Source organism: Vanessa cardui, chromosome Z, assembly GCF_905220365.1.
Source record: "Vanessa cardui chromosome Z, ilVanCard2.1, whole genome shotgun sequence".
Taxonomy (NCBI): Eukaryota; Metazoa; Arthropoda; class Insecta; order Lepidoptera; family Nymphalidae; genus Vanessa; species Vanessa cardui.
In genome coordinates, this window is record NC_061154.1 from 9,880,327 (window position 1) to 9,892,547 (window position 12,221).

A 12,221-nucleotide genomic window follows, 5' to 3' on the forward strand; every position below is an offset into this window, starting at 1 on the left:
TAATTTTGATTTCGAATCATATTCATTTTAAACATAGTTTTCTGTCCTAGTATGTTCATCTAATAATACACACTACAATTATATTGTTGAAAGACATTGGGTAGCAGATTACACTTACCCATAAATATTCGTAATGAGTTAGATTGCAGTCATTTGTTTTAAATATAGAAATTAACAGCATCAAATGCATAGTGACGAATAATATTTGAGACCGAAAGAAATCTACACAATTTGCCATTATATACGTTCCTCACTTTCGTCGCGGAAAAGAATCTCTTTTTCTTTTACACGATACTACCCTTTTTCATACAGTACTTAGTTTCAGTACAGCAAGCGTTATAAATGAATTAAAAAATATTAAATCCCGATTAATGTATTTGTATGCACGGGATTACTATTTTTAAATTTCAATGTAACATTATTAAACAATACATCCATGAATGAAGAATTCTATACAAGCTACCAAACCATTTAACTAGGATTAATTTGGAAACGAATTTTCAATTTACGACGCATGTATCTCAAGATAAATCTGTTTCTGGCACTCTACATTTGCGAGGTAGCCATCTTAATGAACGTTTTTAAGAAGTATACGAGCTGTAACCGGCTCGCCGAACAAGTATAATTCGCTGTGCAGCATTTGGCTAGTTATTGAAAGATTTATTTAGGTCATAAGTTACTGGAAAATATTTATGAAGTCAGTTTATTTCTTGTTAACGTATCTACGCTATCCACTAAAAATTCAGATGCAGGCTCACCGACTTTATCGTAAATTTTTCAACCAAAGTCTATGTTTGAAGATTAATGAGTATGCAAATCTACGAAACGATGATTCGAGCGGTAATATTTCGAGATCTACAAATAGCAATAACCTACAATACGTGGTAGAGAGCAGTTTCTTCAACTTTTTGCTATAGAACAAAAGATAGACATGGATATTTAAGTATAAATATAAAATAATTCATAAGATGTTACTATTGAAGAGTGTTAAATAGAATACAGGAAGTATTTTTTTGTGTAAAAAATATGCTCCTAAAGTTGCAACTGAATAAAACTTTCAGGTAGACAAAGATCAATTAAAAAATATTATTCTATATAAAAATACACACTAACTAGTCACTCAATCTACGTATAAAGTAAATGCCGTAAGAACCTATGCGATAGTCAACAGATGCTAAGTGATAAACAAGTTGCAAGACAATAGATTCAGTTATAAGCCTACCTTTGAATATAATTTAATATATAGTATTTAACTGATACACGATGGCTCAGAATCGATAGATATATTCGGAATACGAACTTCCTACTCGCTTGATAAAACTTTGTCAAAGTCAGTTAATAAATTAATAATAATGAGAATAATTGCCTTACCTCTATTATAAATACGAGAGCGTCTCTGAACTTTCGAACTATATCGATACTTAAGCAACGACGGCGTTCTTCGACGTGATAGCGCTTCGTAATGATAACTTCGGCATCTTAACCTACCGATATACATATCTACTAGAATATCTTTCATATATTTTTGCTAGGTATTTCAAAATAAGACACAAAACACACCAGCACCGCTAAGTAACGATAAACGTGGAATCGGAGTCTGCGAGATGAAAGCACGACAGCACGAGGTGATCCCGGCAGCAGCGATCGTTGGCCGACGGCCTGGCTCATTAGGCGTCGGCGACGTAGCGGAATTGGTGTGAGTTTGTCTTAACGTTATCTGTCAGCAAAGGCACGATGTGTTGAGCACGGATGACAAAAAGCGAATTAAATTATTAAATATCCGATTCACTTAACGATTTAGTATATTTGTCGGTGATTTCGAGGCTACACTCGTCGGTCGTAGAAGCTAAGGTTACACGAAACGCCTTATACGCTAATTTTATATTTGTTATCACTTCGCGCACGGTACGTACCAACGGTGCGTTCCCGTGGCCCTTACAGCTAGTCTACGCCACCCTACTGTGAGGATGCTTAACTTTGACGAATATGAAAAGATTAAACTTATTCTATTAAAATACAAAGCAAACATTAAATACATATTATCATTATCATCGAAGTATTTAATACATCAACATTTCTTTTTCTATATCATATTAAAAATAATAAGCAAGTAATATTATTTTTAACTACACTCTACAAATATATCTCAAATATCCCATATAGCGCAACGATTACGTGCGAATTCTTTAAATCGTTTGTTCCAGCAAACGCATTAAAAATGTGATTAGATTTCAATAAAAATGAATGAAAGAATATTTTAAGGCTAATATTAAATCCTACCAAAGAGAAACTCAACATAAGCAATAGCAAATATTTGAAGCAGACTCTACTTAATGTAACGGTTTGCTGGAACAGACGATTTTCTAATGCTACTTAGTATATCGAACAATGTGTATCAATCCAGAACATCATATTACAGGCTTAAAAATAAATACAAATTTCAACCCAGATTCTAACAACTGCTAGACATGCTCCAGTATGTCGGGTCACATACTGAAGCGCTGCCTTCCGTCACACCTCTATGTTAGCAATACGCCTATACTAAATGCCTACATACATATATACCTACATTATTATATTCCCACTCGAGTAACACTGGAGACTACGAGTAATAACGGATATATTGTGACTGTCTGAAAAGCCGGCGCTTTCATATTTACCGATTGCGCCGCGAATATATTATCTTATCATTTCTAAAACCGAGACGAAAACTTACTCTACAACGGTGTCCATTAACGGGTTAGTACGTTTTAATTACTAGCTTTTTTTTTGTTTTTTTTTTTTTTGTTATAAGTTTTCTATAAAAATCGCTATTATTATCTGTCGTTCCACAAGTATAAACTAAATTTATTGCAACGAGAACAGAATCTATGCGTGAATAAGTGCTGCACGAAAACGAGGAAACAGTCAGAAAGATGAAAATTCGCAGAAATAACGCAGAATGGAAGAATTAAAATTAGCGCCGACGCCACCGCCAGACTAACAAATCTCTTTCAAATTGTAACCAAAAAATCCAATCAAGGAAGATCTGCGATAAAGAATATAAATGAATCGAACGAGTTAATCAACTAAAACATAAGGAGGCTAACGAAGATTTTATCGTGAAATTAATAAAGTCATATAGGATATGATCTAAAAAGAATTGCTTGTAATCTTGATAAATTATAAATTTGAGTTGCTTCATCTCAACAGACTTGAAAACTTTAAAATAAACGGTAGCAAAGAAAACCAAATTAATAATACAATTGTCGAATTTAAGACGAACAAGAATGTAACGGTAATTATATCTATTATGTTATTCTATTACGTACGAACTACGAGAGACTCATTTGAGACGAGGTTCCGATGAAATAATATTTCCGAGTATAAAGATTACAAAAACGCCGACTATTTACTACATATTAAGACTAAATGCGTTACAAAGCCTTCAGGTTATCGACGATTTATTATACTCGTATATAGATTCTAATTATTAGTAGCCGTTCCGTAATATATAAATATACAAAGTTATGACCGTTGGAAGAATTGAGATTAGAAAGAGAAGACAAATATAGAAGGCAAATTTAAAAATAAAAATCAATAAGCGATACCTTCTAACACACGTATCTATTAATATTCAAAAACATATATAAATATTTAGAAGAACTGAGTTGATACAAAGAATATATAATTATAAAAGAAAGAGTAAGTATCGAGTTAAAGATATTTTATAAAGAGGCTCTTATGAATTTGGAAACGAAAAAAGTTATCGCTTACTGATATGCATCACAGCATGTTGAGAAACACTGGAGCATAAGTCTACCCCTCATATGCAATCACTGGGGTTCGTAAAACAATCATAGAAATAAAGATATATGGTGCACTAAGGCTACTTCTGTATTTCATTTTAAAGTATTATTAACTACATTCTATCGCCTACTTAATACTGATAAGAATTCGGCTGTCATGCTAATATTTCACATCGATAAAATTAATTTTACTAACTGATTTAATATTATAACTATATATTTACGATTACGAAAACAATCTGAATAAATAGTTTTTTAGCCTCTCATTATAAACTATTAAACGATTATTTTTATGTTGTAAAAAAATTAAATGAAAAACGTAAAGAGGAAATCGAAATAGATTTTTTCTGTGATATATGATAAAAAATATCCAAATAAAAACAAATAGTTTTTTTTAATTTAAACTATTACATTACATATTATGATAATCAAAAATGAAAATGAAAATAGGAAATGAAATATTACTTAAAAAGTAATACCAAAAATTTAAGAAATAAAAAGCCGATTGTAATTTACAGCAAAATTCTATACACATAGATAGATTAAAAACTTTCAAGTTCAACTATAATAATAATATAATATAATTAATTAAGAATAACGAGCCGAAATGATAATTAGGAATATAAACAAGATTACGAGAAAATGATTTAAGACGGTAATTATTTTAAATCTGAATATAGAAGCAAGCAATAGTGAAATCTATAATGAATTATCATATTATTTACTTTAAGACTAAGTACTATTACTAATGTAACACTTATATTTTTTTTGGGTTTTATAGTTTTTATTTAATCAAAAATATTATCTATTATTATACGTGTTAATATTCGAGATTACAATTACAATATAATAATAAAATTACTTGAAATATAAGTTAATTTAAGTGTTACAAGATTTATAATGATGGGAGTTCCCTTTCAATAAAAAAATTACCAAATATATTTTTGAAAAAGATGCGAAAAACTCTATTGAAAACATCTAGTCTTCAGAGTTTGGAAGAGCTAAGATATACGAACAAACGGAGCGAATGAACAGTGCAAGATAATATTCTATAATTTGAATAGATCATATCATACCAAATATGGATGACATATTTTATTTAAATCAATCTTTAAGTATCAGGATAGTATTTTAAAACACTGGTGAACTGCAATCAGTTCATTCCAATGAATGAAAGTGACAGCTTAAATAACTTAAAAATTTAGATAGAATTTATAATAACATGTGTAAATTAATGAAAAATATAATGTGATTCGAAGAGATAGCATATTTCAGGTAAAGAATATATCATAAAGCGTTTTGTCACATAAACCATTAAACTGTATAGCACGGCAAGAATGACATATGCATTGACTTAACTTATGGGTGAATATGGTTTGGTGATTCATGAGTAATGAGGATGATGAAGGTTGCATTGTGTTAAGTTTCCTGCGCGCTGTACGCTCAATGCTCTACGTGTAGCGTTTGCAGTAAACAGCTCGGATATTCCCATAATATAATATAATTTAATGTAATACTCCGTCGCTGGCTTTCAGGTGGTGCTGTTATAGCATTAGTTGTATAATAAAAATGATAAGATTACCCGATCCAAATGCTAATTAATAATATAAATAAATTAATCAGCTGTATTATCTCGTCGAGAAGATCTTGAAGGCAGTTACTCTTGACGTCATAATAGGTAAAATCTGAAGTACACATAAATATGAGACTAGTATTTCAAGGACACGACGAGATTAATAAAATATAAACTAACACCCGAGTCTATTTAAAGAAAGAATAAAAAAATATTACGATATTAAATACAAACAGATTTCATTGAAGTTAGGTTGTTTCCTGTTCCAACGTTTAAAAACCTGATGAACACTTGCGAATTATTGAATAACAAATGGAATTCATTAAAACAAGAGTGCTTATTGTTACTAATATGGTTATACAGTATTTGCCCGTTTTTTTTAGACGATGAGGAAGACTTCGTGAGGGAACCTGCGTGTAACAAATGAGGATGAAGAATCATTTTTCATTATTTTTTTATTTTAGTAAACAACCCAATATTTTATCTTCGGTTTAAATATAAGTTAACTTTATTATTATAGTTCATTAAAATAACATTAACCTCACTCAGATGCTACATTTATTTAAATATCAATTGTAATATTTAAATAAATGTCAGCAGAGGTGGAATCCTTGGATATAAATCCCTATTCTAAGAACTACGTTTTCAAGCAAATGTCGGAAATATTCTTATAATATACATTACTCGCTAAGATAAAATACTCTTGTACGAACTATGTATGTACAGCTACAGTTCCTTTGCCTTTAGCGATAGAGAGTGCGGGGAATATCGATCACCCTTTAACACGCTTACATACTAATTATGGAGTTTATGACTAAGTAATGTAGTTACGTACATTACGATAAATATATATATTCTAAAGTGGCATTCCATTAAAGTAATTGAAATTTAAGACTTTCTTAAAATAACTTGATTATAAATAATATAAATTTTATACTAATGACAGATAATAGTTTTATAATATGAATTAATGCAAAAAAAAAAACAATTTTGTCGTTTACTCCTAATATATTAAATTATCGAAGAAGAACAAAATATAGTATATAATTGTGGTAAAACAGAAATAAGTTGAATAGTAATTAAAAACATTAATGATAAAAAAATCTTAATAATATCATAAAATTATTTAAATGTAAAACCTTGCAATTAAATGCGTAAAAAACATTTTTTTTTTTTTAATTATACCAATTCAAATAAATTGACCCAACTAAAGTTGAAATAAACACCAATGAGATTTGATTAGTTATTCAAAGAGATGATTTATGAAATGATTGTAAATTAAATTAATTATAAAATGACTACAAGTAAACTCTTACCCACAAACCATCACGACGTGCGTAAATATGGAGCTTCCCAATTTTTAAGTGCTCACATTGAAGATAGCAAGATTGAATGTAAGTAAACATAAATCATATGTAAGTTTCGTGAACAAAAGGATAACGCACCTATGATATATACTTTGAAACCAATCTTAAGAGTTAAACATTAACCTCACTCAGATGCTACATTTATCTAAATATCAGTAGTAATATTTAAATAAGTGTCCGCAGAGGTGGAATCCTTGGATATAAATCCCTATTCTAAGAACTACGTTTTCAAGCAAATGTCGGAAATATTCTTATAATATACATTACTCGCTAAGATAAAATATTCTTGTACGAACTATGTATGTACAGCTACAGTTCCTTTGCCTTTAGCGATAGAGAGTGCGGGGAATATCGATCACCCTTGTACACGCTTACGTACTAATTACGATACAAAATATATTATTATGAGATTTTTATTAAAGACGCGTAATCGCGCTCTAGAGGATTCAATAGAGGCGCTCTAGTACACTTTATGGCTTTTGAGAGAGGCTCGTAGATTACTTACTACTTTGATTAAGACATTCTACTTTACAACAATTTATTGAAATAAATACCGAACAAAAGGTTACAAGTCCTACTACGCGTGAGTATAGCTATCTAAGAAATTAAAATATACGATATAAGAGCTAAGCATTTTAAAAGTATTGGAACCATCGTGTATCGAGTTCTAATTACTGATAAGAATAGTAAATAAGCTAATTAATATCGCAAACCGATACTACTATGCTATTTATCCTTTAAATCTTTAAAATATATGAAGATATGTGAAAATTTAATGAAAATGTCGGTGAGCCAATCATCTGTATATAAAGTACCGGAAACAACAAGAAGAGATTTCGTGACTCAATTAAAGAGATTAAACATTTCGTCACATAAACCATTGAGCTGAATAGCACGGCAAGGAAGACATACTTAGAGAGATAACTAATGTGATAATATGGTTTGGTGATTCATGAGTAATGAGGATGATGAAATTTGCCTTTTGTTATGTTTCCTTCGTGCTATATGCTCAATGCTCCACCTGTAGCGTTTGCAGTAAACAGCTCGACTATTCCTAGTTAAATGGTAAAGCTTGCGTCGTTTGTGTATTTTATTATATTCCATCACTGGACTCATATTTAGTGTGAGAATGTTAGTTGCATTTACTAACATTTGTATTATGTCCAATATCTAAAACCTTATTGAAGATTATTAAAGAAATACATTTAAAGTAAACGAATTACACTTATTACGACAAATATACCTACCGATTACCCCTTAATATACCTAAACAAATACATCTATTCTTATATAGAACATTTAAACAGTAAGTATATGTACATTTTTACACCAAAACTTCAAAATAAAATATTTAGAAATCATATTAATTAAAGACAAATTATAATTATGACTTTAAAAATCAAATCTTAAACGATAAAGTAAATATACGGTAACAAAATCATCTTCCAAATATGAAACAAAAAGTGAAAATAAATGTAATTGAACTAACTGGAAACATTACATCCGGATACATCTCACTGCACCCAGACCGCCGACACCCGAAGCCGCCCATGCTGCACCCGCCACGCTGCTTTGACAAACGGGTCACCGTCTGTCAAAACACCTTTTCCACTTTCTCCTCATCTAACTCTCCAATATTCTCTACCTGTTCAAAGTAAAATAAAGAACGTGAATAAATTAAAAGAATGAATAAACAATACGTGAATATTATTACTATTACGAACCATAAAATCTCTAGAGTACTCCGAGTCAAATATCGAACAAGCGGTTCAGGTCTCAGCAGTAGCCTTTATTTTGGATGGTATAAATCAAAGGAAAATCCCGGAGTGCGTAGCAACGTTAAGGCTTGCCAGTGAAAGGGCTCTGAATACATACAGATCCTGAAACAAAGTTTTAACATATAACTACTTTTATTAATAAATTGTCTTTTGTGATATTATTTAAGTTTTTCTTAGCTAGCGTTATACCGCAATGTATTATACCTCGATGTGTATTCCCGAAATGAAAATTGTCAACTACAAATGTACTTTCAAGGAATGAAATACCCAACGAAACATTCAGTTTAGAGTAATTTGGAGTCAAAAAAATATTTCATGCGCTTGCGTGAAAAGACTGCGTCATAACATATAAAGCGCATGTGCATTGACGCAGTGTCGTATTCTTTAGGCGCATGTGCAATGACGCAGCGTCATAGTCCTTAAAACGCATGTGCACTGACGCAGTGTCATAGTCCTTAAAGCGCATGTGCACTGACGCAGTGTCATCACCTCTAAAGCGCATGTGCAATGACGCAGCGTCATAACATATAAAGCGCATGTGCAAAATGCAGGAACCTGCATTGTCAAATGTGCATGCGCTAAGACGCAGTCTAACGCATGTGCAGTTGCATTTAATCAAACAAACAAAGCAGCGCTGCTAATCGATATTTCAAATTTTTTATAACTGCCAGCTTAAACCCAGTATGCGTTGCAGAGTTGTATAATATTTTATAAGCAATAATTCATAATTTTCATTAATCTGATACCGGTGCTATGCCAAACAACGTATATGTAACCGATGCATGAATAAACTTAAAACATATAAACTTTAACAGAAAAAGAACAACTATGTTATATATATAAAATCATAAAATCGCAATGCCCATCGCGTTGGCTTTAAATATTGTTTAACATTTTGCTTCGTCAATTTCATACATATTCATATTACCTACATTTAGTTTACATTACCTTAAATTACAAGTACATACATAATACACATAAAAATACTTACATGAGTTTGCTAGTATCCTCACTTACTGCTGATGTTCCACAGTCAGACAGAAATATGAAGGTTTCATTTTTGAATTTTATATAATCACTTTTTATGCACGAGATGTATCTGATAAGCAATGATTTAATTAAATAAATAATTACACATAAATTAAAATAATACAAATTAAAATTAAATATCAAAACACAAGTCCGAACTGAAGGAGAACTGAACTAAAACTGAGCCCTGGGAATATCGAAAACGCATATCTCATGTTTTCGCGCATGCGCTAATTTATTGATTACCAGTTGATCCTACACGCTAAGTCCACGTCTGATGCATTACAGGGATGCGTGGGAAGGTACATAATGCATCAGGTAAGTGCAAATTACCTGGGAATATAAATGTCAAGGGTAGCAGACATTATTATAAATTTTCACCAATCCCGGGCTATATATCACGATATCCATTAACTCTTACTATAAATCCTTATTCTCATTCGACATGGTCTCTGTGTATAGAATCTCTAACATACTTTTTTATAGGTTATCGAAATGTTTGTTTTACATATATTTTTTTAAATCCATGGCTTTATTTAATGGCAACGTAATTTATTATTATCTTGGTCAACATCAAACCAAATTAAATAAGCAACAGCTTTTATTATTATACTTTGCGTATAACAAGGCTGTGTAATTTAAGTTATAATTTAACTGATATATTCAGTTTTATTCTTTATTTAATACAATTTTAATTAATAAGTAGATGGTTTTCAAAAAAAAATACATTACAATTTTACACATTACATTGTTAGCTTTATTTTTATAATGTCATTCATAATGACTTTTATTTTTATATATTAGACTATATTATTATTATATCTAAAGACTCTACTTTAGGGTTATGTGGAAAATTACTGAATTCGTATAATTACGTTTAAATTTAATGTTCGTTAAAATTTACAGTTAGACAGCTTAGACATTAAATAATATTGAAGACATAGATGTCAGAAACCACCTGTGGAACATTTATGTCTTAAGTTTCTTACAGTACCTACTCCAACATGTAAACTTTGACATTCATGCTATACCCTTGACATTCGCCCTCCCGGTTCTGAAACACGAAATCGATAAAGCATTACACACCTTCCACGCAGCTTTATTGCGCAATGGGAGTGGTCTCGGTGCATAGAACCGACTTCTCTATAAAAAATATATTTTTCATAATTGAAAAATAAATTAAGCTTATTTAATTAGATGAGGCGAGATGGCCAAGCATGAGGCGAGATGGCCCAGTGATTAGAACTCGTGCATCTTTACCAATGATTGCGGGTTCAAATCCTGGCTAGTATCGCCAAATATTCGTGTGCTTAATTTGTGTTTATAATTCATCTCGTACTCGGCGGTGAAGAAAAACATCGTGAGGAAACCTGCATGTGTCTAATTTCTTAGACATTTCGCCACATGTATTACACCATTGAAATAACATGGTGAAATTTATTCCAAACCTTCTCCTTAAAGGGAAAGGAGGCCCGGCCCAACTTTGGGAAATTTACAGGCTGCTGCTTAATTGGACGCGATAGAAACATTTCAAAATATTTAAACGGTGATTATCAGGTGATATAAATATTGTATATAATTAATTAATTGGTTCTGTTTTTATTTTTATTAATAAATTAATGATTGGAAGAGTGCATATATTTAATTTCATGATCTTTTTACGAAAGACAACACTGTCTAAAAATACTAATTAATTGCTACGAATTCAATAATGTGTGAATTAGCTTTAATTTAAAAAAATACTTCTTTTACTTGACAAAAGTGTAGGTTCACATGATGCATGTGTTAGCGGTGAGATGCATGACATGCAACCAATTTTCCGAAAGAAAATATATAATGTTATAATAGTAACGGTTGTTACCCTTACTTATTTAAACATTCATAATGTAATAATAACAAAATACTACTAACAATACAATTATTTTCTATGTATCTATCTATTCAAACATGGCTTCTAAAGTCTGTTTTTAAACAACATTCGTACGAATAATAATTTATGCTACCCTTGACATTCACCCTCCCGGTTCTGTAATTTAGAAATCGATAAAGCATTATGGATCTTTTCGCGCATCTTATTGCGCAACGGGCGTGGTCTACGCACACAAGGACCAATTTGTATTCAACGAAATATACTGCCCACTATGACCACCTCAAGTGCCGCAGATTGGGATTTGAATCGTCCTGGATTCTACCCTTAGCCAATAAAATGTATTAGGTTATTCTGACAGAAAAAATCAGTAGCAATGTTGTACGGTGTGCTAAATTAGTATTCGATTTAACAGGCACCGATTATGCTGAAAGATCTGGTCACCAAAAATCGCCAGCTTTTGAGTAGTATGTAGTGAACTTGTTGAAATCAAATTTCTATTGTTTTCACCATATCAGTCACGAACAACCATATTAAATAAAGAGCTACCTTGATTTTTATAAATCTTCAGTCAACTGACAAAGTCAGTTTTTAGAATTACGTAATTTTTTTTTCAATTTTCATTCAAGTAAATGTTTCTTTAAACTGGGGCTACTTTCATTTATAATTTAGATGTGACATGTAATTGTGTATAATGCATAAGGTAAATGCAGCAAAAATATCAGCCATACTGAGAAAATAACTAATATATTTGCGAAAGCTATATAAAAACAAAGAGTGAGTGTATTTTCTATCTTCTCGAAAAGCAAAACAAATTTA

At 31.0% G+C, this 12,221-nt stretch overlaps 1 long non-coding RNA gene across 1 annotated transcript; it reads right to left on the reverse strand.

Annotated features, from left to right (window-relative positions):
- Positions 1-4,881: 4,881 nt before the first annotated feature.
- Positions 4,882-9,699, reverse strand: LOC124543223. Its single transcript, XR_006967436.1, has 3 exons — positions 9,498-9,699; positions 8,453-8,608; positions 4,882-8,373 (listed from the first exon to the last, which is right to left on the reverse strand). It is a non-coding gene; the product is annotated as an uncharacterized LOC124543223 (long non-coding RNA).
- Between the last annotated feature and the right edge of the window lie 2,522 nt (positions 9,700-12,221).